Genomic DNA, 24374 nt, shown 5'->3' with positions numbered 1-24374 from the left:
ATGTTTGATCACAGAACCAACATGGGAGACAGAAAAGCAAAATAATTTTGCCACACCTAACAATAGCACACATGGCTTTGGTGTTTGTGTCAGAACAGAATGGGGAAAATTGTTTTTTGGGATGGAAGCACAGATGCAATGTAAGAAATAAAATACACATGGGAATATTTGTTTTGCAGAGGACAATGTGTACACAGAACAGGTGGGGTTTATGGGGTTTTGGTCAGAGCACAATGGATACAAAGGGGCAATTTCGTTTTGCACCTCACATGTGCAAAGGCATTGCCAGGCTTCACACTTACGATTTAAAATGAATGGGATTGATGGAGAATTTAGTTTGCACCCTGCACCCACACGTGGAAGCAGGCTTTGGGATTAATTGTTTTTGGCAGTTCTTTATGTCTATACCGGTTCAAAACACACTGGGAAAAGATTGTTGGTTTTGAATGCCAACAATACAGATCCCATGAATTCAATAGGGGAATTAATTGATTTACTTTGATACGTATGCTAGGGATCTACGGAGACAAACAGGATATTTTCAATGGGGAACTAACTAAAACAATGCTGGAAGAATATAGGGCCTACACAGACAACAGGATATTTTCACTGGGGAAATAACTAAAACAATGGTGGAAGAACATAGGGCTTACACAGACTGTGGGCCTCATCACGAGTTGGGCTGTATTACCGGCTGTAATACCGCCGACTGTAATAGCCCTAGCACTGACCGGTCCAGTGGTATTACCACCGGATCACGGGTTGGGCCTTAACGGTAAATCCCCATTCCTGATTGGGTCCATTGAATCCAATAGGAAATATTCAGTGCTAATACTGCAGGCTAATACAGCCGGCTGTAATACCGCCGAAAACAGGGATTTTCACCTCCAGAAAAAAGCTGGAGGTAAAACAGCCAATTTAGCACCCAACTCGTGATAGGGCCAGCCCTTAAATCCGGCGGTAATACCGTTACCACTGCATTTAAGGGCTACAGCCCAACTCGTGATGAGGCCCTATGGGCCTCATCCCGAGTTCGGCTGTATTCCCGGCTGTAATACAACCGACTGTAATAGCCCTAACACCGACTAGTCCGGTGGTATTACCACCGGATCACGAGTTGGGCCTTAACGGTAAATCCCCATTCCTGATTGGGTCCATTGGATCCAATGGGGAATTTTCGGCGCTAATTATGCGGGCTAATACAGCCGGCTGTAATACAGCCAAAAACAGGGATTTTCACCTCCAGAAAAAAGCTGGAGGTAAAACAGTCGATTTAGCGCCCAACTCGTGATAGGGCCAGCCCTTAAAGGCGGCTGTAATACCGTTACTACCGCATTTAAGGGCTACAGCCAAACTCGTGATGAGGCCCTATGTATGGATTTGGAATAGATCTACTTAAAGGAGAGGTCTGTACTTGGCATCAGGGAACATCAGAGCACCGCTGGGACAGCGAAGGGTCACTCAAGGATCTCCTCTGAGTCCTCCAAGGGGTCCCAATCAGCTTCTATGTCTCCTGTTTCCTGTCTCCAATGCAAAACTAGGCCTCTCTGCTGGGATGGTATTCGCCAGGATTCAACAGCAGGTCGCCTCTCGGAATTATTGGAAGTAGTCCAGCTCTGATGCAAACTGGATTATTTATAGGGCAAATGACATCACAAATTTATCATGATTCTCGCAAAAGGGATTGGTTGATTATCATGACCCCCCTCCCACCTGTGTACTGATAGGACAAGGGGATGCGGGAGTGCTTTGGAATGGCTGTGGGAGGAGAGAGCTTCACCATCTCACTTTGACAGGTGGGCTCAATCTGCATTGAGTTCACAAAATATCTGAACATGTCAAGTACCCTGAATTTTCAAATCTTTACATGTCTATATACATTTTTAAGAACTACATTTTAAAGAGAATCATATGAGACTAGTTTGGAGTCTGCACGCCCTTCCTATGTAGAGATACGTTTTTTCTTCATTTACTCAGGAACCATATCAGTGAAAAATATACCACTTTACAGTCGTCATATTAATTATTACTGGCATGCTTTTACCAACTTTCACATCTCTTGGAATCAAGGGAAGGCCCAAATCACATTTTCATTAATAACTTTAGTTGTGTTCATCCCACCAGAATAATTTTAGTATGGTTAGAAGGGGGTGACTGTCATCTTTAATAAAAGCCTGCAATGACCATTGTGACATGTACGCTTACCCTTTTATGCAATAACATTTATCTCTCCCATTTAAGCAAACTGCAGTTTCATATCCTCTCTCTCTCTGGCCCCCACCTTGCACTCCCAGTTTCGTTTCTCTTTAGGCATATGACCTAAGCAGAGCTGCCTGATAGCCACACTAATGTTTTTTTATGAGGCTTGTGACCCGGAGGTCACTTCTGCTGCAGAACAGACCTGCTTTATCTGCTCTCCACCGCATTTCTGATCTACAAAGTATTCCTGCTTGCATTTTTAAGGAAGGGCAATGATGGATGAAGGCAATCATGCCTGAATCTCCAGGGCAACAGTGGGAGGTCCTTTAGCTTAGTTTCAAATTTTTAGAAATGACTGTCCATATACCCTTCAGCAAACAGCCTGTAAACTCGCCCAGGATTATAACTTTACACAGCATTTTATAAGGCATTCACAGTTTCAACAAACATGCATGTTGCTTTGAAATTGTGCATGTGGATGAGTTGGTTATAGGCAGAAACCATATTCACACTTTGAAAAGTCTGGTGAGCATTTTGCTGTGCATATTGTTAATCTAGATGAGGGAAAAAACGAAAATGACATTATTTTATTTATTGCACATTAAATGCTCTGTTTCACTTAAATTGCCTGGAGCACAATTCTGGTATCCCATTGAAGATAGTGTGCACTGCGGTTTCTTGATGTCAGTGCAGTTCTCCATAGATTGTCAGCCACAAGTCTTCCTTTTCCTTCCTGAAATGCATTGCGCACATTTTAGCATTTTTGTATTTAGGCCCACTTTCTTTCCTTTATGATTTGGGTTCAATTTCTGTGCTGGCCTCTGTATTTCTGGCATCCCGGGGTATATTTCCCTGCACACTATAAATGTCCTGAATACTTTCACCATAACCTCTAGGCATCTCAGGGGAATCTAATCCTTTACAGTAAAGGGATTCAGAAATGTCACCCACACCAGCTCTGAGACCGCATTCAATAGAGAGACAATGTTACGCTCCTCACTAGTATTCACAAAAAAACAGAATGCCTGTGCGTCTTTTTTATAATAACTTTGAGTATAGCCTCTGCATCCCTTTGCATTAATGATGCCCTCCTGCTTTTACAGTAGTTCTTATACTTCTGTTTCACTTTATTAATCATTACGCCCTTCTGTTCTAATGAATCACCAGTATTCTGGATCCTTTTAATCGCTTGCCTCATATTTATTTTTTCACATTTGCTCTTAAACCGATGGACATGCTTATTCCTACCAAATGTTTTTCCAATATTGGCATTAATTACTCTTTCATATATCAATCTCTCCATAAAACTATTAAAATTCACCAAATTAAAAGTGTTCATTTTCCACTGTACACTGGTGTGCTTCATAATCCAATCCAGGCCAGGCATTCCAATATTTTGTCGAGTCCACCGGATAGAAATTCTGGAAATATTCACTCTCAAATCTGTCGGGCCACCACTCATTTGAGTCCCAAGATTTACTGCAAACACTGCCCTTAATATGCTATGATCAGTCCAAGAAGTTTTCAGGATTTCAAATTTAGTACAACGATTCAATAAAGATGGATCCAGGAAAATATAATCTAGGACTGATTCGCTACTCCCTCGATGGCAGGTCGACTGCAGCAATGCACTTTGCCTCCAAGCACCATTGAGCGAAATAAGCCGCATTGAGGCCATAGCTACACACCACGTTCTTCCCATCTGAGATTTAAAATCGGGAGGACCAAATCTTCAGATGAATCCCAGTAGTCACCCTCAAAATCAGGCAAACTACAACTGGAATTTAAATCGCCCGCCAGCATTACATGACCAATTTCTACAGTAGATTGCCATCGAATAATAGCCTCCAGGATTAATTCCAAGAAATCATCTAAGGGGGCAACCTCTTTGTGCCAATAAATATTCATGAGGTTCAGGTCTGCATCCTTGCTTGACAGAGCCACTGCTACTACACTAAATGGGTCATTGGGTATCTCCTTCATATTTAGACCCTGACCTGATCACCAAACCACTCGAAGGCCTCCCCCTCTCATTAGATCTAGCTGGCTGATAAATAACTTTAAATCAATTTAATACCAAAGGATCAGTTTGCCGGGTTTCTTGAAGAAGCAAACAGTTAGACTCCCTAAGCAAGTTAAAAACCTCTCCATTAGAAACCAAATGTGTGCGACCTCAAGAATCCACAAGATAACTCCCATGGAAACCTGGGGATACCTAGACTTATGGGGGGCCTTATCCTCATAGGTCAATCCTTTTCCACATGGGAGATGTAACGTCTTGCCAGTTCATCCATGTGCCCTCTGAGTTCATTACTCGCTCCCCTGCACATACAGGAGTCATAACAGGCTCTTCTGTCCCAACACAGCAGTAAATAGAAAATACCATCTTATTTAGGTGTCGATGCTCTGAATAGACCAGATCTCTCACCAATCTAGGTCTAAAATGCAAGAGAATGGTCAATTCTCCATGTGGCCAGGAGCTCTACCTTGTCAAAATCCACGGTAGTCAAAGCTGACAAAGGGAATATATCAGAGAAAATTGACAGAACGTTACCCCTGTTTAGACAGACCGGGACTTGAGGACCCAATTCACTAGTCATTCATCATTTTTCGCCTCCCTCAGCATGCAAGTTCAAGTGGTGGTTTCCAGGCCTTCAGCTGAATAGCAACTTCCCCTGTTTACCCTCTTAACATCATCACTTCTTGGTTGTCCCAATGTACTATATGTCCGAGTACCATCATGCTGGTGCACTGGATACTTACAGTTCCTCGGGTTTCCCCTCTCATTACCTCTTACATCCAGGCCACCCCAATGACCTTCCTCATTAACCAACTCGTACCCTATGTCTATACACGTATGTTTGGGTGTTTTGTAGCCCATCAACCTTTAGAACTATTCCAGAAATTCACATAGAAAAGTTCCAGGTCTTCCAGGGGTACAAAATGAAGGTCCTGTGTCAGACAGCCAAGCCTCACAGGGAAATATAACATGCCCCCCTGCTATGTTGGGGCTCTTGCATGGTCCATAAAGAGGTAGAAATAGGGTGTGACCCTTTCTAGGGGTGTCTGGGCATTGCTTGGCATGGGGGAGGTATATTGAGCATTGTGGGGAGAGAGGGGGACTTGATTGCACCCCTAACAGTGCCCCACAAAACTTCACAGGGCATCTTAGGGGGTGTTTACCCACTTCTACTGCATTTTATGTTTGGTGCATGTACAGTGTTTACACAGTTGTGCCACACTCAAGCACAGGGACTGTAAAATGATGTTGTTTCAGACCCAAGACCATGAACACACTCAAGGCCACTGTAATACCGGCATGTGCTTTACCAAGTAGTGAGTTCCTTGTGCATTCTCACTCACAACTTGTGCATCCATACATCTCAATGCTATTTAATGTTTGCAGCCCAGGACTAATTTTCCAATTGCCTTGATTTCTTGAACTCTTTTTCAGACATCACCTCCAAACATATGTTAACTTCTTGGCGTATGTTTACGCCGTGGAGGAGATCAACCAGAACCCTACACTTCTACCTAATGTATCGCTGGGATTTCATGTGTATGACTCCTGCCAACGTGGAATATCGTCAACAAGCGGAGCCTTTGGTATACTCTCTGGAGGAGTGGGATCAGCTATGAATTTTAAAAGCGGGCATCGCAAACCTGTGATCTCGATCATCGATGATTTACCGTCCGCATTGTCATTAGAAATGGCCCATATACTGCGTATTTACACGTACCCACAGGTGAGCGTAATCTCGTGAGTTCCTTTTACACTGTTATTATAGTATTAAGGACCCGCAACCCCAACAACGTTTCTAACAAATCCATGGGTGTAAAGGATACCGTGGCAGTCCTGTGGCACACAATGTAGCCTCAGCCACACTCTGAGAATGCCCTTTAGGAATTCCTGGACTGTATGGTAAGAGTAATTGGTGCATGAGCATTTACCGTGGTCTATGATGGTGCATAAATGGATTCAACCAACTGATAGGATTGTCAAATAATGTTCACACGATTTCAAGTAGAAGTTTTCAAATTGTATTTGTCTTTCTTCTTAATCATTTAATTATTCTTAACATGCAGAGTGTGGAGCGAATGTTGAATGCATTCTCTCTTTTGAGACCTTCGGCAGCCTGGAGCGATCTTCCTTTCTCTCCAAGGACTTCCAGAATTGTGAAATATCATCACTTGATTTCAGAAGCCATGTGAGGGCAGCAGCCATTGCCAAACCACACCTGCCACACATACCTCTAGTGGTACCAGCACCACCTGATAACTGCCATTTAGGCCTTCTCTTTGAGTGTTCCCAGGCGTCCTGCACACCGGGTCATCTGAGGTAAAGTGAGGTGTAGTAAAACCTGTCACCTTGTTGACCCCTTTACCTGTAACCTATACCACACACACCTTACATCCACTCTATTCCTCACGCCTTTTCCTATCCCCACACTCCCCTTCTCAAGCTCTATCCCAGGATGCCTCAGGTTCTGCACCCCTCACCAACCCCTCCTCCCACAGTGTACCCCTATTCTTATGCCGCACACCAACAACAACAGGCACCAGTTTCAGCTATACTGCCCCAGAACCCCGAGCTTACCTATGGTCCCCGTTTACCTTTCCCCTTGAGTTCAGTAATGCTCAATCAATTAGCAACAAAACATACTTTATTTTTATATTAATACTTTAATTCCCTCAGTCCCAACATCATAGTCAAGAGAATCCCTGAAATCTGGAATGTCTCACAACCCCCCCCCCCGGCCCCCCTTGTAATACTGACACTTTATTGTCCCACCACATGGACACTGTCCTTCTTATACTCTCCCATTTCAATAAAAGCGATGGTGTTGTTCCCCTAATGATCAATAGAGCCAACTCCTCAGACTAACTTCAACTGTCTGACTTACTAACCCTTTCCTTCATCACCCTGGCACTCAACTTCTCCCACTCTCTCCCTTCACTATTGATATACTTTAAAAAAAATGTATTTATTGTGCATTTAGTTTACAATAAGAAACCTTGCACAAACAGTATCAAGCTAAAAGGTGAAGAAGAATAAAAGTCCATTAAAATAAAAAGAAAACACAAAACTCCATTTAAAATAAACAACCATTCAGTCACGTTAGTCCATATTATGAATTCCAAGTACAGCACAACTAAAACTCACTAGTGCAATACATAGACATAACGTTATTACGCGAAACCATTTTAAAAATGTGTCATAATCCTATTTCACAATTTGCTTAGAATGCAATCACATTTACTGCTTGTAGGATTTGGTAAAGATCTTTACGCATTTTCCAGGAGGTTAAATCTTGAATATGGATCGATAAGATTTGCCAGATTGATATTCTTAAATCCTCTATGTGTCTGGCAAAATGCATCTTGCGTTAAGGCAACAAAATAAGGGAACCGTAAAACAACCTGTTTAAGTGTTTCAATCACTTTCTCGCAGTATCAATACAGTATATTGTCACAGTTTGCCCTTTTCCAGAGAAAAAAAATTCTCTTTTGTCAGTAGTACATTTTTGTGGACTCTAAGCAAGTCAGGCCTCCTTTTGTATTCGGCCAGCCTCTCACGGGTTAGACACCAATCCTGTCACCACAGAGCTGCAGAGTTCTGAATTACTGTGTTGTAATCAAACCTTGAGTTTGTAACAGTAAGGTACCATCGTTAATATGCCGAATCACAGTGTTCCGCTCTCTTGCTTTGATTCTTTCAAATGAGGATCCTATCGCGGGATCCTCACACTTATTCCAGAAGAGAATTATTTTCCAGAAGACTCTCGCATTATGTGAGATCAACGCTAATTTGAATCAAATAACAGCCATAAGTGTTGACATAGGCAGGGATAAAACAGATTTCTAAAACAAGCCTTCTACAACGGTGAAATCATAAAAAGAAAGTTATAGATATCCAAACCATAAATAACAGCCGATACATTTTAGCCTCATGACGCTCTATGGCAGGTAGGGTGAACTTCCCATATCTACAATCAAATTGTTTCATTTGTGAAGCCAAAGTTTTTGCTTTCACTTTCAAATACTGTAAAAGAGCTATCTTGCCTTGGATATGCAAACAGTTTAGACCCAAGATGCTTAAATTCATCAACGTCTACTTTGCTACCATTAAGTCACCAATTACGTTTCGTCTTCCTTCCTGCTGAAAACGACAATATGTATGTTATATTAGTGTTAATTAACAAATCATGTTTGTTAGCATAGTCCTTTAAGGCAGTCAATAATCCTTGGAGCCCTATATATGTACAATCCATTAAAATAATGTCATCTGCATATGGCATCCACAAAATCTTAAAACCATTAATTGTGGGGGAAATAAAAGATACTCCTTCAAATTCGCACCCCAAATCAGCTAAATAAATATTAAATAAAAATGGGGCTAGGATATATCCTTGACAGAGACAACAAAAAGTACAAATGTGCCTTGAAAAAGTCACCATCCAAATGAAGGTGAACATTTAATGCAGAATCGTGATGCAGATGGATTCAAATATTTAATAAATTGTATGGAAGGCCCCAACATTTTAACATATACCATAATATCCCTCGATCAACCCTATCAAACGCGAGCGACCCGTCTATTGTAGCTACAAACATAGTCAGTGTTGATTTATCCCAGGCCTGCTTTTGAACTGAATCGAGTACACATCCTGCTAGAGTAGTAGGATGCTTGCTCTGAAGCCAACGTGATTGCAGTGAAGGATTATGTTACATGCTTTCTGTGAGCTGTGGAATGTTGGGGCGTGGAATGCTGAGTCAGCGTTTTCCTGTAGCGTTCTGTGAATGCCAGTTGGAAGGGAGCTGCCTGAGAGTGCGGGTGCCGGCGGATGGCTCTGTCTCTTTATCCTAATGTACTTACCTTTTCCCTGTAACTTGATGACCTGTAACCTGAGCCTGGAGTAAAGAAGTTATCTACCTTACCTGTGACTGCAGTCTCATCTTTACAAGGGACGTACCATCATAACATTGGAGATGAGCTACAAGAACCCTGTGGTTGTTCAAGGGGGACAGCAGAAGAGACCTTTGCTGTTAGTTCGCACAGGAACAGTGCCAGTTCGTCGAAAGCAAAACGCATATTCTGCTACTGTCTGTACCTTCACTGGAGTCTCTTTCGCTTCGATCCACGTTAACTTTGAGACATATGTTCCCCAGATGGCAACACAGTTCTTGTTCATGTTCCATATTACTTCTTCATCGAACCCCGCCAAACCCCAGTAATCGAAGTGTACAAAAAGAAGTAGTGGAACTATTTACTCTGCTGCCCCCCCCACTCTTCACAAACCCCATCACCACGCCCCCTCCGACCCACAATCCAAACCCCCAAAATAAAACACATGGGCCCTCATTACGACCCTGGCGGAAATCGAAAAACGATGGCGGAAATGCAATACCGCCATCGAATAGCGCTCGGTGCGATTATGACCCGTCACCGTAAAGTACGATGCCATTAGCGACACCGTAGTGAACGCCAACGCTAACTGCACCAAGTACGCGCACGCGCGCCATGCCAAACCGTAATTACCACCATGGCGTAATGGTACGCGAATTCCGATCCAAGCGGACATGTACCTAACGCCATCAAGCATGGCGGAAAGTACCATTCCGCCATGGTGAGAAGTACGGCTTCGCGAATCAACCGTAAACGGCCCTACTGAGTGCCTTTACACCACTCCCTGGCCACATTGCACAACTCCTCATAGGTGCAATGAAGACACAAATGCAACCAGTGAAATGTACAAGCCACCCATGCATGCCAACTAACAAATGAATCTAGGGGCTCCAAGTGCCTTGTGAGTGGCCATCCATTTATGCCATGGCACCATTGCCGCACTGATGCAGCACAGGCATGTGAAGGTTCAAGTACAGCAACATGAGCAGAAAAATGAGACAAACAAAAACAGGCCCCCCCATCGACTGACACCAGTGTAAGGCAACATACAAAGCAGTATCCTGAGGGAGACTGCACCAGCCCTGTACTCCTGCCAGCAAACCAACCAACCATCAGCATAAGCATGGACCACACAAGTTGGCAGAGTGACTGAGCAGCCAGGCACATCTCAAGAGGGGCCAATGGGAGCTGCAGGGCACAGATGGCACGAATACAGAAGCTATTCCAATGGACATGACCTCAGTCTCCCTCCAAGAAACGCACGCAAACACAGGCACCTGTGACTAGCCATATTCAGATAATCACATCATTCCACCAATCCACCTGGCTGACCGGCATCTGTTACACAAAAGCAAATCCCCCGCCCATGAGCAGGACATCATTAAAACAGTCACAATGGTAGCCCCTATCCCTGACCACACTGGGCTTCGTAGGCAAACGCGGCCAGTACAGTACCACGCAACTATACTCAGAAGCCGGAACCCAATGCAGATCTTCTCACAAAACATCGCACCACAAATAGCAATATGCTACATTACTTGCAAAGAAGAACGCTACACGGTTAAAATCAGAATAGACATTTAATGCACCACAAAATCACCAAGCCCATACAGCCATTAGGTCATGAACCCCAAAATACATTTCATCATTGTGGGCTGCATCCGCAATAAATGACCAGCTTCTTCTTGTGTGACGCCCTGTTCCTTCATGGTACACAGGGGCTACATTCACGTTCAAAAAGGCAACATGGAAGCGCCTAGAACTGCAGGGCCGTCCCATTAGGTAGGCACTAGTCCAGCTGAAAGCTCGAAATGTTGCTCCTAGCCACTAGTACTGCGTAAGGGCATGTGGCCCATTGGCGATCGTCCCATAAGATCGTAATGGTGCTCCACTGATTAACTCGAAGCAGCAGGTGCCGGGAGTAAAAGCCATCTGCAGGAGTGGCATACAGATGGCAGCGGCAAAAGGGGAGGAGATACCTGTCACCCAAATGAAATGAAAAAGAATAGTAGGCCATCAGAACTTGATTCGTATCACTCACTTCAATGATCACACTAAATCTACAGCCATATGCATGCTAGCCCACTCCAAAGGATTATTCCCACCCAAAAATCACTTGCGAATCATAACTATAAAAATCGAGCTAGAAACACTATTACACACGAGTGCTTGTGTGCATGCGTCTGTCAAGACAGAATCCATTCGATGGGATTAGTAACGTGCATAGACACAAGTGTATGAAGGCGCGTCGAGACAGGGAGGGTACAACAAGGGCAGATAGACGATGGTCCCACTATGGCAGCTCTGCATCACATAGCGCAGGGGAGGTGGATAGATTCCAAAAAGCCCTGTACATGGCAAACTCTCCATTAAATCATCTGTCCATGCATCCATACATCATTTCCTCATCCCGGTATGAAAACGCCTGATTATTTACTCACATCACATGTGAAATTTCCATTGAGTCTGTGCGTAATGCAGTCTGCAAAATCCACTGTGCTCCAGGCCGGGATTCCAGCGTTGTGAAGTAAGATGTATTTGGGAACGTCCTGCCTCATCGTCCACTACGCTATTGCGCATCCCATACTATTCATATCAATCATTGCATTCTCGCCATGGCCCCTGTCCCAAGGACACTAAACAATAGAACGTTATATTTGCAGTCAGACCTGTGGGCGTCTCCTCGCCGCTAGCTGAAGACCGAAAGCGCCGTCCTTCGAATACCTCATTTGCAACATCACGTCGAAAAGGCATCTGTGACCGCTTGAAATCACAAATTCATCCATGTAGTGCGGCATTGTGTGTAAATGCAATCTGGCTTCACTCACAAATGGGACGCCCCGCCCGTCGGTGAACCGCGGTACAGTGCTGCATGAGGGTCCACCGTTAATCGAGTACTACATTCCACTGACCCTTCACAAGTTTGTTCTCGACTGCAAAGATAGTATGTGAAACAATGGGACCATAGCAGAATGAACATATGAACCAATATTTCACTGCCATCGGGATCATATACATGATTGTAATAGCAAGATGCCATGCGTCGAATTGCAGCGTTGTGTGCGGGACGTGCTCGCCCAAAGGGGATTGCAGCTTGCACAGGTGGAATGAATCACCACAGGTGGAGGCAATACAGCTTGAAAACACATAAATTGCACACCCAACCCCCTCCCACACCCACACCAAAATGCTACTGGCAGGACTAGCGATGTTGGCCCTGGGGGACCTGATTGCACTGCAAGTACTCCAACTTCAAGAAGAAGACGAACAGCAACTACTACAACAACCGGCCGCACAGAGGAGACGCAGGAGGAGGAGGAGGGCAAGGCAGGGCCAGCAAGGCCCGCCAGCACAGCCACTACCACCACGCAGGCAGCCCGCAATCCCACGCCTCCGAGCACATCCGTTCGACCTCACGGATGAGCAGATCCACACCCTCTACCGTTTGGACCGGGACACCATAACCGCCATTGTGGATATGACACAGGCTGACCTTGTCAGCATGATAGATAGCCCAACCGCCATTCCACCCCTACTGAAGGTGGTGTCTGTACTCCACTTCCTGGCCACAGGCACCTACCAGCACACAGTCGGACAGTTGCATGGCATTTCACAGCCAGTGTTCTCACGGACACTATTGCAAGTGCTCGATGCCCTCCTGAAGCACGCAGACGACTACATCTCTCTACCACGCTCGGAGCAGGAAATTACGAACACAAAAGTGGGATTCCATGCACTTGGCGGCATACCGGGTTGCATTGGTGCCATCGACTGCACCCATGTGGAATTGGTCGTCCCGCATGCCATGGAGGCCCAGTACCGCAACCGAAAACAATTTCATTCTCAGAATGTACAAATGGTGTGTGACTCCAACAGGATCATTACACATTGTTGTGCCCGATTTCCTGGATCAACCCATGATTCTATGGTTTTGAGGAACTCTACAATACCACGCTACATGGAGCGACACGCAGGGAACAGATCCTGGCTACTCGGTGAGTCTCATTTCATGCATGATAATGTGGGGTATGTGATGCGGCAATGACCTGGCAGGAAGGGGGGGGGGGCGTACGTAGCAATGTCATTCCACAAACATCCTTTATTGTCCACATACAGGTGATGCCGGGTATCCACTGAAGAGATGGCTCCTTACACCACTCCGGAACCCACAGAACCAGCATGAGGAGGACTACAACCATGCCCACTCACGTACCCGTGTAGTCATAGAACAGGCATTCGGCCTACTGAAGACTCGTTTCCGCTGCCTCAGCAGGTCTGTCGGGGCACTCCTGTACCGCCATGTGAAGGTGGCAAAGATGGTCATGGCATGTGTCATGCTACACAACATGTGCGTACGTAGAAATGTGCCCATGCCCCCTGACGCAGAACTGCAAGCACCTGTAGATGGTCATGATGAGGGTGGGGATGTGGCAGCACCTCAAGGAGTCCGCGAGGCACAGGAGGGCCGAGACATTCGTCAGATTCTCATAGATTCATGCTTCTAGCACTCACGCCTGGTGGCTGATACATGGACACGGGACTTGTGGCACTGTGTGTGTCTGGAACATGCACAATATGGACTGTACGCCTATAATGGCCTCGTACACAAAGATCAATGTCCACACATCTCATTGGATGATAGTGAAATGTTTATGGCATATGTGAAATTATGTTACACACCCCATCTACCCGCCACCCAAGTGAGCCCAACACACCCCCTCCACCCTCCTACCTCCCCCCCGAACACCAGTGTCCAAAGATGCTCATTGTCAGTGGGCAGACGCTATTGCAAGCCCCCTCTCCGGGTATCAGGGGCACACCTGCCTGTGGAGCGCAGGTTCCTCCCAGATCTACGTTGGGGGCTGCCCTGGACGGAACTTGCAACGGATGATGTCTCTGCCTGCTCACGTCCATGCATGTCCCTAAGGGTTTGTGAGAGCTCAGTGAGCACACGGCGCACAGCGGCAAGTTCAGCACATACGTCTTTGGGCGTCGCATGCAGTTCCCCCCTCAGGCTCTCGGTGCTTCTCTCCATTTGTACTCTCAGGCTCTCGGTGCTTCTCTCCATTTGTGCCCTTAGTGTCTCTGTACTTCTCTCCATTTCTGCCCTAAGTGTCTCAGTTGATGTTTCTATGGCTGACTTAGTACCCCCACATTCATCAGCATGGTCCTTGAGGAGCGTGGCCAGTTGCTGCTGTTGCACGATCACCTGGTCGAGGGACTGTTGCCTCTGCTGGGCCATGGCCATTTGCGGTGGTGTCACAGAGGGGCTGGTCACCTCATGTTGCCTTGCCACAGGGCTTGTGGGGGATGGCCAGTCGTCGTCTTGTGGGTGCCCCTGCGTGGTATCCTCATGGTGTACGGGATGGAACAAACAGGGGGATTGAGACAGGTCATGGATGGATCTTACTTCGACATCCCCGTTTTCTGTGTCGGAGCATGCTGCCATTAATGCAGTGTCACCTATGGTGCTGCTGCCACCAGAAGCAGTGCCTTCTGTGGCATCCATTGGGGGGACCTGTGGTGGTGCTGTTGTGGGCATGCTGGCTGCTGGGGTGCCTGTTGAAGTTCCCTCCTGTGTGCTGTCACTTGATTTGTGCTGCTGCCGTGTCTTGATGCGTGCAGCTGAGGTGGAGGGTCTTTGGCCGTTGGTCTTGGCCCTCTTTGCAGGTGTGCTGGTAGGGGTGTCCTGGAGCTCGTCGTTTGAATCGGACCCTGTGGTGGAGTAAAGGAGGGCGAACGTTATTAATGGGTCTGTTGAAATTGGAATGGCAATGTATCACATGCATTGGGGTGGTACCTGAGGGTGATTTGGGTCGGGGCCTTGGAGGTGGTTTCATTTTTGTGTGGATTGAGGATGCAGTTGTTTTGCAGCCTGCAGTTAGGGTGTGCATGCTGCACGTGTAGAGGGTGTTTTTAGGGTTTTTAATTATTTATGTATTTATTGTGAGTTTTAAAGTGCGCTATCAGGCCAATGTATGTGGACGTTCTCCTGGACATGTGTTACTGTTGCACTATGTGGACACATGGTACTTCACATGATTGGACATTGTGGATTTAGCATTGTTTTATTTGGCCCACCTACCTGATTCTTCGGATGTCTGCACTCCTTTCTCCATCCCTCCGACTCCCTCTATACTCTCCATTCCAATGGTGGAGGCACAGATTTCTTCCCAGGGGGTCAACTTGATGGGTGATTCCGATCCTCCCCCGGTAGCTGTGGCAATGTTTCGGTTGGCAGAAAGTATGCTCCGGACGCGTATCCGCAGGTCGTCCCATCGCTTTCTGCATTGCTGTGGGTTGCGGAGTGCGGTCCCCACCGCACTTACCCGCTGTGCCACCAGGGCCCATATGGCCTTCTTGTTCGCAACTGCCGTCCTGGTCATTTGCGTCGAGAAGACGACGGCAGCATTCTCCTGGAGGGTCTCTGTGAGCACGGTGAGTTCCTCACGGGAGAAGTGGACCTGCCGCTTGCGGTCGCACGCTTTTTTCGCTACTTTTCCCATTGTTATTGTTTTCACTAGGGTGGATGACGGGTTGTGATGTGTCTCAGGGTAGTATTTTTGATGGTTGTGTGGGAATTCTGATTTTATAGGTGTACGGCGTGCTGTTTCCCGTTCCGGGACCATGTTTTTACTTCCGTTTCCGTATATTTACGGTCACCGTACTTTCCGATTGCCGCTCATTACGGTGACCGCTAAGATGGGTGGCGGAATTGCACCTAGGGCGCCGTACGACGGCGGTGGGGGGCGTTTTGAAGACATTTCCGCCATCGCGGACATTGCACTTCCGCCATGGAGTAGTGCTCGTGCCCGATGGGTCGGAATTAGCCGCACTTTGCTCTGTCGTGCAATGGCGGAAACGCTATTTACGCTGTGGCGGTCAGGTCAGTCACTTTCCGCCAGGGTCGTAATGAGGGCCATGCTGTTTAAAGGAATGTTCCATGTAGTGCACTGAATTGCAAGTTTCAACTTCGTCCAACACTTTTGCTTTAAAACGAAACTATCCCAGAATGGTTTCGTTTTAACATAAACGTATAGGACTGTGTGCCACTCTCTTCCCTCCGCATTGGTGCCTATCAATGCAATTGTGTCTCCTGTGACCACCACCCCTTCCAGACCTAGTGCAATCATGGTCCTTGCTTACGGCGCATTGATGCCTGAGGGCATAGTGTGCGATACAAATGTAAAAATAAATAAAATAAATGGTCTTTGTGTATATCTGGTCAAAATGAAACTTCAATTGGTACCCTCACAGTCTACTGGCCAAACCTGGCACTGCATTAAGCAAAACTGTAAAACCGCATGTGAACAAATCTGGGTGTACAGGTACTCCTCCGGTTGCTCCATCACTTCCTAATGCGTGCACAATGACCATGGCCCTCACACAATATATTCCTGGGGTCGAACACACTATGGGGTCGATTCATGGAATTAATGTGCGCCGAAAATTCCCGCGCAGAGGTGCCAAAACGTGCGATTCACAGTAAAAGTGCGAAAATCGCAGTGCGAAAATCGCAGGGAAACCAGCGCACATCGATTCATGGAAGTCCGTGCGCGAGGAAAACATTGGATGTGCGCTGAAAAAGTGCGCCATGCACGCCGGCGCACAGGTCATCCAACAGCGTGCGCCACGACCACTGCGAAATCGCACATAGCGCGGCACACATCACAAAAGTAGGCGGAACACGGGGCGTAACACTCGGAATGGGGAACAACGCGTGAAAACATGGGCGTCACGGGGGAAGTACAGGAGGCAAGTGCGCAGAACGCCCACACGCTCGCCTACAACCCGTATTCATGGAATCGAATAGGGCAAACCAGCGCACGGTGAAAGACGCGCACAGGGCCAAACAAGTACGCCACAAGAAAGCAGGCGGTAGCGTCCCTGCGCCTGAAAAAAATGTGCGCCAAAATGTGCGCTAACAAAAAGCACCCATATACAGCCATGATGAATGGTCCATACAGTGGCCCTCTAGGACAAATGAGGTGCAAAGGGGTACCGACAAACACCGGCACCCGCTGTGTGAAAAATAGCGTGTGCGTGTGTTCCTGGGTGCGCGGGAAGTTCCACACGCGATTGGCCCTGGTACGTGTACTTCGGGGTGCGCGGGAAGTTCCACACGCGATTAGTCTGGGTACGTGCACTACGGGGTGCGCGGGAAGTTCCACACGCGATTAGCCTGGGTACGTGTGTTTCGGGGTGCACGGGAAGTTCCACACGCGATTGGCCTGGGTACGTGAACTTCGGGATGCGCGGGAAGTTCCACACGTGATTGGCCTGGGTACGTGTACTTCGGGTGCGCGGGAAGTTCCACACGCGATTGGCCTGGGTACGTGTATTCCGAGGTGCGCGGGAAGGTTCACACGTGATTTCAGCAGGGTACGTGTATTTCGGTGGTGCCGGGGAATGCTACACGTGATTTGGCCGTGTGGGTCCTCCCAGGTGTTCCCTCTACACCCTACACGGCCCCTGCAGGCAGCCCACACCACAGGGGACTACCCTGCACCCCTGCTCATGTCCCACAGGCAACCCATCCTCCATGTCCATGCCCCCCAGCCAACCCACATGTCACCTTGCAGTACTGATCACCAACACATGTCTCCCAGCACCCCCACCCCCCAGCATCCAGGGGTACCCTCCACCAGGCCCCCACTCATGTCTCCCACCACCCCCCAGCAGTGCAGGGGCAACCTCCACCAGGCCCCCACACATATCTCCCACCACCCCCACCCCCTTGCAGTGCAGGGGCAGCCTCCACCAGGCCCCCATTCATGTCTCCCATCACCTCCACCCCCCAGCAGTGCAGGGCACCCTCCACCAGGCCCCCACACATGTCTCCCACCACCCCCACCCCCCAGCATCCAGGGGCACCCTCCACCAGGCCCCCACCATGTCTCCCATAACCACCACCCCCCAGCAGTGCAGGGGCAGCCTCCACCAGGCCCCCACTCATGTCTCCCACCACCACCACCCCCCAGCATCCAGGGGCACCCTCCACCAGGCCCCCACTCATGTCCCCCTGCACCCCCACCCCCCAGCATCCAGGGGCACCCTCCACCAGGCCCCCACTCATGTCTCCCATCACCCCCACCCCCCAGCAGTGCAGGGGCAGCCTCCACCAGGCCCCCACTCATGTCAAGCACCACCCCCACCCCCCAGCATCCAGGGGCACCCTCCACCAGGCCCCCACTCATGTCCCCCTGCACCCCCACCCCCCAGCAGTGCAGGGCACACTCCACCAGGCCCCCACACATGTCTCCCACCACCCCCACCCCCCAGCAGTGCAGGGGCAGCCTCCACCAGGCCCCCACTCATGTCTCCCATCACCCCCACCCCCAGTAGTGCAGGGCACCCTCCACCAGGCCCCCACACATGTCCCCCTGCACCCCCAACCCACAGCATCCAGGGGCACCCTCCACCAGGCCCCCACACATGTCCCCCTGCACCCCCACCCCCCAGCATCTAGGGGCAGCCTCCACCAGGCCCCCACTCATGTCTCCCATCACCCCCACCCCCCAGCAGTGCAGGGGCAGCCTCCACCAGGCCCCCACTCATGTCTCCCACGACCCCACCCCCCAGCATCCAGGGGCACCCTCCACCAGGCCCCCACTCATGTCCCCCTGCACCCCCACCCCCCAGCATCCAGGGGCACTCTCCACCAGGCTCCCACTCATGTCTCCCATCACCCCCACCCCCCAGCAGTGCAGGGGCAGCCTCCACCAGGCCCCCACTCATGTCTCCCACCACCCCCACCCCCCAGCATCCAGGGGCACCCTCCACCAGGCCCCCACTCATGTCCCCCTGCACCCCCAGCCCCCAGCATCCAGGGGCACCCTCCACCAGGCCCCCACTCATGTCCCCCATCACCCCACCCCCCAGCAGTGCAGGGCACCCTCCACCAGGCCCCCACTCATGTCCCTCTGCACCCCCACCCCCCAGCAGTGCAGGGCACCCTCCACCAGGCCCCCACTCATGTCCCTCCGCACCCCCACCCCCCAGCAGTGCAGGGCACCCTCCACCAGGCCTCCACACATGTCTCCCACCACCCCCACCCCCCAGCAGTGCAGGGGAAGCCTCCAACAGGCTCCCACTCATGTCTCCCATCACCCCACCCCCCAGCAGTGCAGGGCACCCTCCACCAGGCCCCCACTCATGTCCCTCTGCACCCCCACCCCCCAGCAGTGCAGGGCACCCTCCACCAGGCCCCCACACATGTCTCCCACCGCCCCCACCCCCAGCAGTGCAGGGGCAGCCTCCACCAGGCCCCCACTCATGTCTCCCATCACCCCCACCCCCAGCAGTGCAGGGCACCCTCCACCAGGCCCCCACTCATGTCTCCCACCACCCCCACCCCCAGCAGTGCAGGGCACCCTCCACCAGGCCCCCACTCATGTCTCCCACCACCCCCACCCCCCAGCATGCAGGGGCAACCTCCACCAAGCCCCCACTCATGTCCAACTCATGTCTCCCTCCACTCGCCCCCTCCAGCAGTGCAGGGCACCCTCCACCAGGCCCCCACACATGTCTCCCACCACCCCCGCCCCCCAGCAGTGTAGGGGCAGCCTCCACCAGGCCCCCACTCATGTCCCCCATCCCTCCCACCCCCCAGCAGTGCAGGGCACCCTCCACCAGGCCCCCACACATGTCCCCCTGCACCCCCACCCCCCAGCATCCAGGGGCACCCTCCACCAGGCCCCCACACATGTCCCCCTGCACCCTCACCCCACAGCATCCAGGGGCAGCCTCCACCAGGCCCCCACTCATGTCTCCCACCACCCCCACCCCACAGCATCCAGGGGCACCCTCCACCAGGCCCCCACTCATGTCCAACTCATGTCTTCCATCATCCCCACCCCCCAGCAGTGCAGGGCACCCTCCACCAGGCCCCCACTCATGTCCAACTCATGTCTCCCACCACCCCCACGCCCCAGCAGTGCAGGGCACCCTCCACCAGGCCCCCACACATGTCTCCCACCACCCCCACCCCCCAGCAGTGCAGGGGCAGCCTCCACCAGGCCCACACTCATGTCTCCCATCACCCCCACCCCCCAGCAGTGCAGGGCACCCTCCACCAGGCCCCCACACATGTCCCCCTGCACCCCCACCCCACAGCATCCAGGGGCACCCTCCACCAGGCCCCCACTCATGTCTCCCACCACCCCCATCCCCTTGCATCCAGGGGCACCCTCCACCAGGCCCCCACTCATGTCCAACTCATGTCTCCCACCCCCCCCCAACCCCAGCAGTGCAGGGCACCATCCACCAGGCCCCCACACATGTCTCCCACCACCCCCACCCCCAGCAGTGCAGGGGCAGCCTCCACCAGGCCCCCACCATGTCTCCCATCACCCCCACCTCCCAGCAGTGCAGGGCACCCTCCACCAGGACCCCACTCATGTCTCCCATCACCTCCACCCCCAGCAGTGCAGGGGCAGCCTCCACCAGGCCCCCACTCATGTCTCCCATCACCCCCACCTCCCAGCAGTGCAGGGCACCCTCCACCAGGACCCCACTCATGACCCCCTGCACCCCCACCCCCCAGCATCCAGGGGCAGCCTCCACCAGGCCCCCACTCATGTCTCCCACCACCCCCACCCCCCAGCATCCAGGGGCACCCTCCACCAGGCCCCCACTCATGTCCAACTCATGTCTTCCACCACCCCCACCCCACAGCAGTGCAGGGCACCCTCCACCAGGCCCCCACACATGTCTCCCACCACCCCCACCCCCCAGCAGTGCAGGGGCAGCCTCCACCAGGCCCCCACTCATGTCTCCCATCACCCCCACCCCCCAGCAGTGCAGGGCACCCTCCACCAGGCCCCCACACATGTCCCCCTGCACCCCCACCCCCCAGCATCCAGGGGCACCCTCCACCAGGCCCCCACACATGTCCCCCTGCACCCCCACCCCACAGCATCCAGGGGCAGCCTCCACCAGGCCCCCACTCATGTCTCCCACCACCCCCACCCCCCAGCATCCAGGGGCACCCTCCACCAGGCCCCCACTCATGTCCAACTCATGTCTCCCACCCCCTCACCCCCCAGCCGTGCAGGGCACCGTCCACCAGGCCCCCACACATGTCTCCCACCACCCCCACCCCCCAGCAGTGCAGGGGCAGCCTCCACCAGGCCTCCACTCATGTCTCCCATCACCTCCACCCCCAGCAGTGCAGGGGCAGCCTCCACCAGGCCCCCACTCATGTGCCCCATCACCCCCACCCCCCAGCAGTGCAGGGCACCCTCCACCAGGACCCCACTCATGTCCCCCTGCACCCCCACCCCCCAGCATCCAGGGGCACCCTCCACCAGGCCCCCACACATGTCCCCCTGCACCCCCACCCGACACAGCATTCAGGGGCAGCCTCCAGCAGGCCCCCACTCATGTCCAACTCATGTCTCCCACCACCCCCACGCCCCAGCAGTGCAGGGCACCCTCCACCAGGCCCCCACACATGTCTCCCACCACCCCCACCCCCCAGCAGTGCAGGGGCAGCCTCCACCAGGCCCCCACTCATGTCTCCCATCACCCCCACCCCCCAGCAGTGCAGCGCACCCTCCACCAGGCCCCCACACATGTCCCCCTGCACCCCCACCCCCCAGCATCCAGGGGGCACCCTCCACCAGGCCCCCACTCATGTCCAACTCATGTCTCCCACCCCCCAGCAGTGCAGGGCACCGTCCACCAGGCCCCCACACATGTCTCCCACCACCACCACCCCCCAGCAGTGCAGGGGCAGCCTCCACCAGGCCCCCACTCATGTCTCCCATCACCTCCACCCCCAGCAGTGCAGGGACAGCCTCCACCAGGCCCCCACTCATGTCTCCCATCACCCCCACCTCCCAGCAGTGCAGGGCACCCTCCACCAGGACCCCACTCATGTCCCCCTGCACCCCGACCCCCCAGCATCCAGGGGCACCCTCCACCAGGCCCCCACTCATGTCCCCCTGCACCCCCACCCCACAGCATCCAGGGGCACCCTCCACCGGGCCCCCACTCATGTCTCCCACCACCCCCACCCCCCAGCATCCAGCGGCACCCTCCACCAGGCCCCACTCATGTCCAACTCATGTCTTCCACCACCCCCACCCCCCAGCAGTGCAGGGCACCCTCCACCAGGCCCCCACACATGTCTCCCACCACCCCCACCACCCAGCAGTGCAGGGGCAGCCTCCACCAGGCCCCCACTCATGTCTCCCACCACCCCCACCCCCCAGCATCCAGGGGCACCCTCCACCAGGCCCCCACTCATGTCCAACTCATGTCTCCCACCCCCCCACCCCCCAGCAGTGCAGGGCACCGTCCACCAGGCCCCCACACATGTCTCCCACCACCCCCACCCCCCAGCAGTGCAGGGGCAGCCTCCACCAGGCCTCCACTCATGTCTCCCATCACCTCCACCCCCAGCAGTGCAGGGGCAGCCTCCACCAGGCCCCCACTCATGTCTCCCATCACCCCCACCCCCCAGCAGTGCAGGGCACCCTCCACCAGGACCCCACTCATGTCCCCCTGCACCCCCACCCCCCAGCATCCAGGGGCACCCTCCACCAGGCCCCCACACATGTCCCCCTGCACCCCCACCCGACACAGTATTCAGGGGCAGCCTCCAGCAGGCCCCCACTCATGTCTCCCACCACCCCCACCCCCCAGCATCCAGGGGCACCCTCCACCAGGCCCCCACTCATGTCCAACTCATGTCTTCCACCACCCCCACCCCCCAGCAGTGCAGGGCACCCTCCACCAGGCCCCCACACATGTCTCCCACCACCCTCACCCCCCAGCAGTGCAGGGGCAGCCTCCACCAGGCCCCCACTCATGTCTCCCATCACCCCCACCCCCCAGCAGTGCAGGGGCACCCTCCACCAGGCCCCCACACATGTCCCCCTGCACCCCCACCGCCCAGCATCCAGGGGCAACCTCCACCAGGCCCCAACACATGTCCCCCTGCACCCCCACCCCACAGCATCCAGGGGCAACTTCCACCAGGCCCCCACTCATGTCTCCCACCACCCCCGCCCCCCAGCATCCAGGGGCACCCTCCACCAGGCCCCCACTCATGTCTCCCATCACCCCCACCCCCCAGCAGTGCAGGGCACCCTCCACCAGGCCCCCACTCATGTCCCCCTGCACCCCCACCCCCCAGCATTGCAGGGCACCCTCCACCAGGCCCCCACACATGTCTCCCACCACCCCCACCCCCCAGCATCCAGGGGCACCCTCCACCAGGCCCCCACTCATGTCCAACTCATGTCTCCCACCACCCCCACCCCCCAGCAGTGCAGGGCACCCTCCACCAGGCCCCCACTCATGTCTCCCATCACCCCCACCCCCCAGCAGTGCAGGGCACCCTCCACCAGGCCCCCACACATGTCCCCCTGCACCCCCACCCCCCAGCATCCAGGGGCACCCTCCACCAGGCCCCCACACATGTCCCCCTGCACCCCCACCCCACAGCATCCAGGGGCACCCTCCACCAGGCCCCCACTCATGTCTCCCACCACCCCCACCCCCCAGCATCCAGGGGCACCCTCCACCAGGCCCCCACTCATGTCCAACTCATGTCTCCCACCCCCCAGCAGTGCAGGGCACCGTCCACCAGGCCCCCACACATGTCTCCCACCACCCCCACCCCCCAGCAGTGCAGGGGCAGCCTCCACCAGGCCCCCACTCATGTCTCCCATCACCTCCACCCCCAGCAGTGCAGGGAAAGCCTCCACCAGGCCCCCACTCATGTCTCCCATCACCCCCACCTCCCAGCAGTGCAGGGCACCCTCCACCAGGACCCCACTCATGTCCCCCTGCACCCCCACCCCCCAGCATCCAGGGGCACCCTCCACCAGGCCCCCACTCATGTCCCCCTGCACCCCCACCCCACAGCATCCAGGGGCACCCTCCACCGGGCCCCCACTCATGTCTCCCACCACCCCCACCCCCCAGCATCCAGGGGCACCCTCCACCAGGCCCCACTCATGTCCAACTCATGTCTTCCGAAGCAGTGCAGGGCACCCTCCACCAGGCCCCCACACATGTCTCCCACCACCCCCACCCCCCAGCAGTGCAGGGGCAGCCTCCACCAGGCCCCCACTCATGTCTCCCACCACCCCCACCCCCCAGCATCCAGGGGCACCCTCCACCAGGCCCCCACTCATGTCCAACTCATGTCTCCCACCCCCCCACCCCCCAGCAGTGCAGGGCACCGTCCACCAGGCCCCCACACATGTCTCCCACCACCCCCACCCCCCATCAGTGCAGGGGCAGCCTCCACCAG

Source organism: Ambystoma mexicanum, chromosome 4p (assembly GCF_040938575.1).
Source record: "Ambystoma mexicanum isolate Mex_15411 chromosome 4p, UKY_AmexF1_1, whole genome shotgun sequence".
Taxonomy (NCBI): domain Eukaryota; kingdom Metazoa; phylum Chordata; class Amphibia; order Caudata; family Ambystomatidae; genus Ambystoma; species Ambystoma mexicanum.
This window is presented reverse-complemented; position numbering follows the sequence as displayed.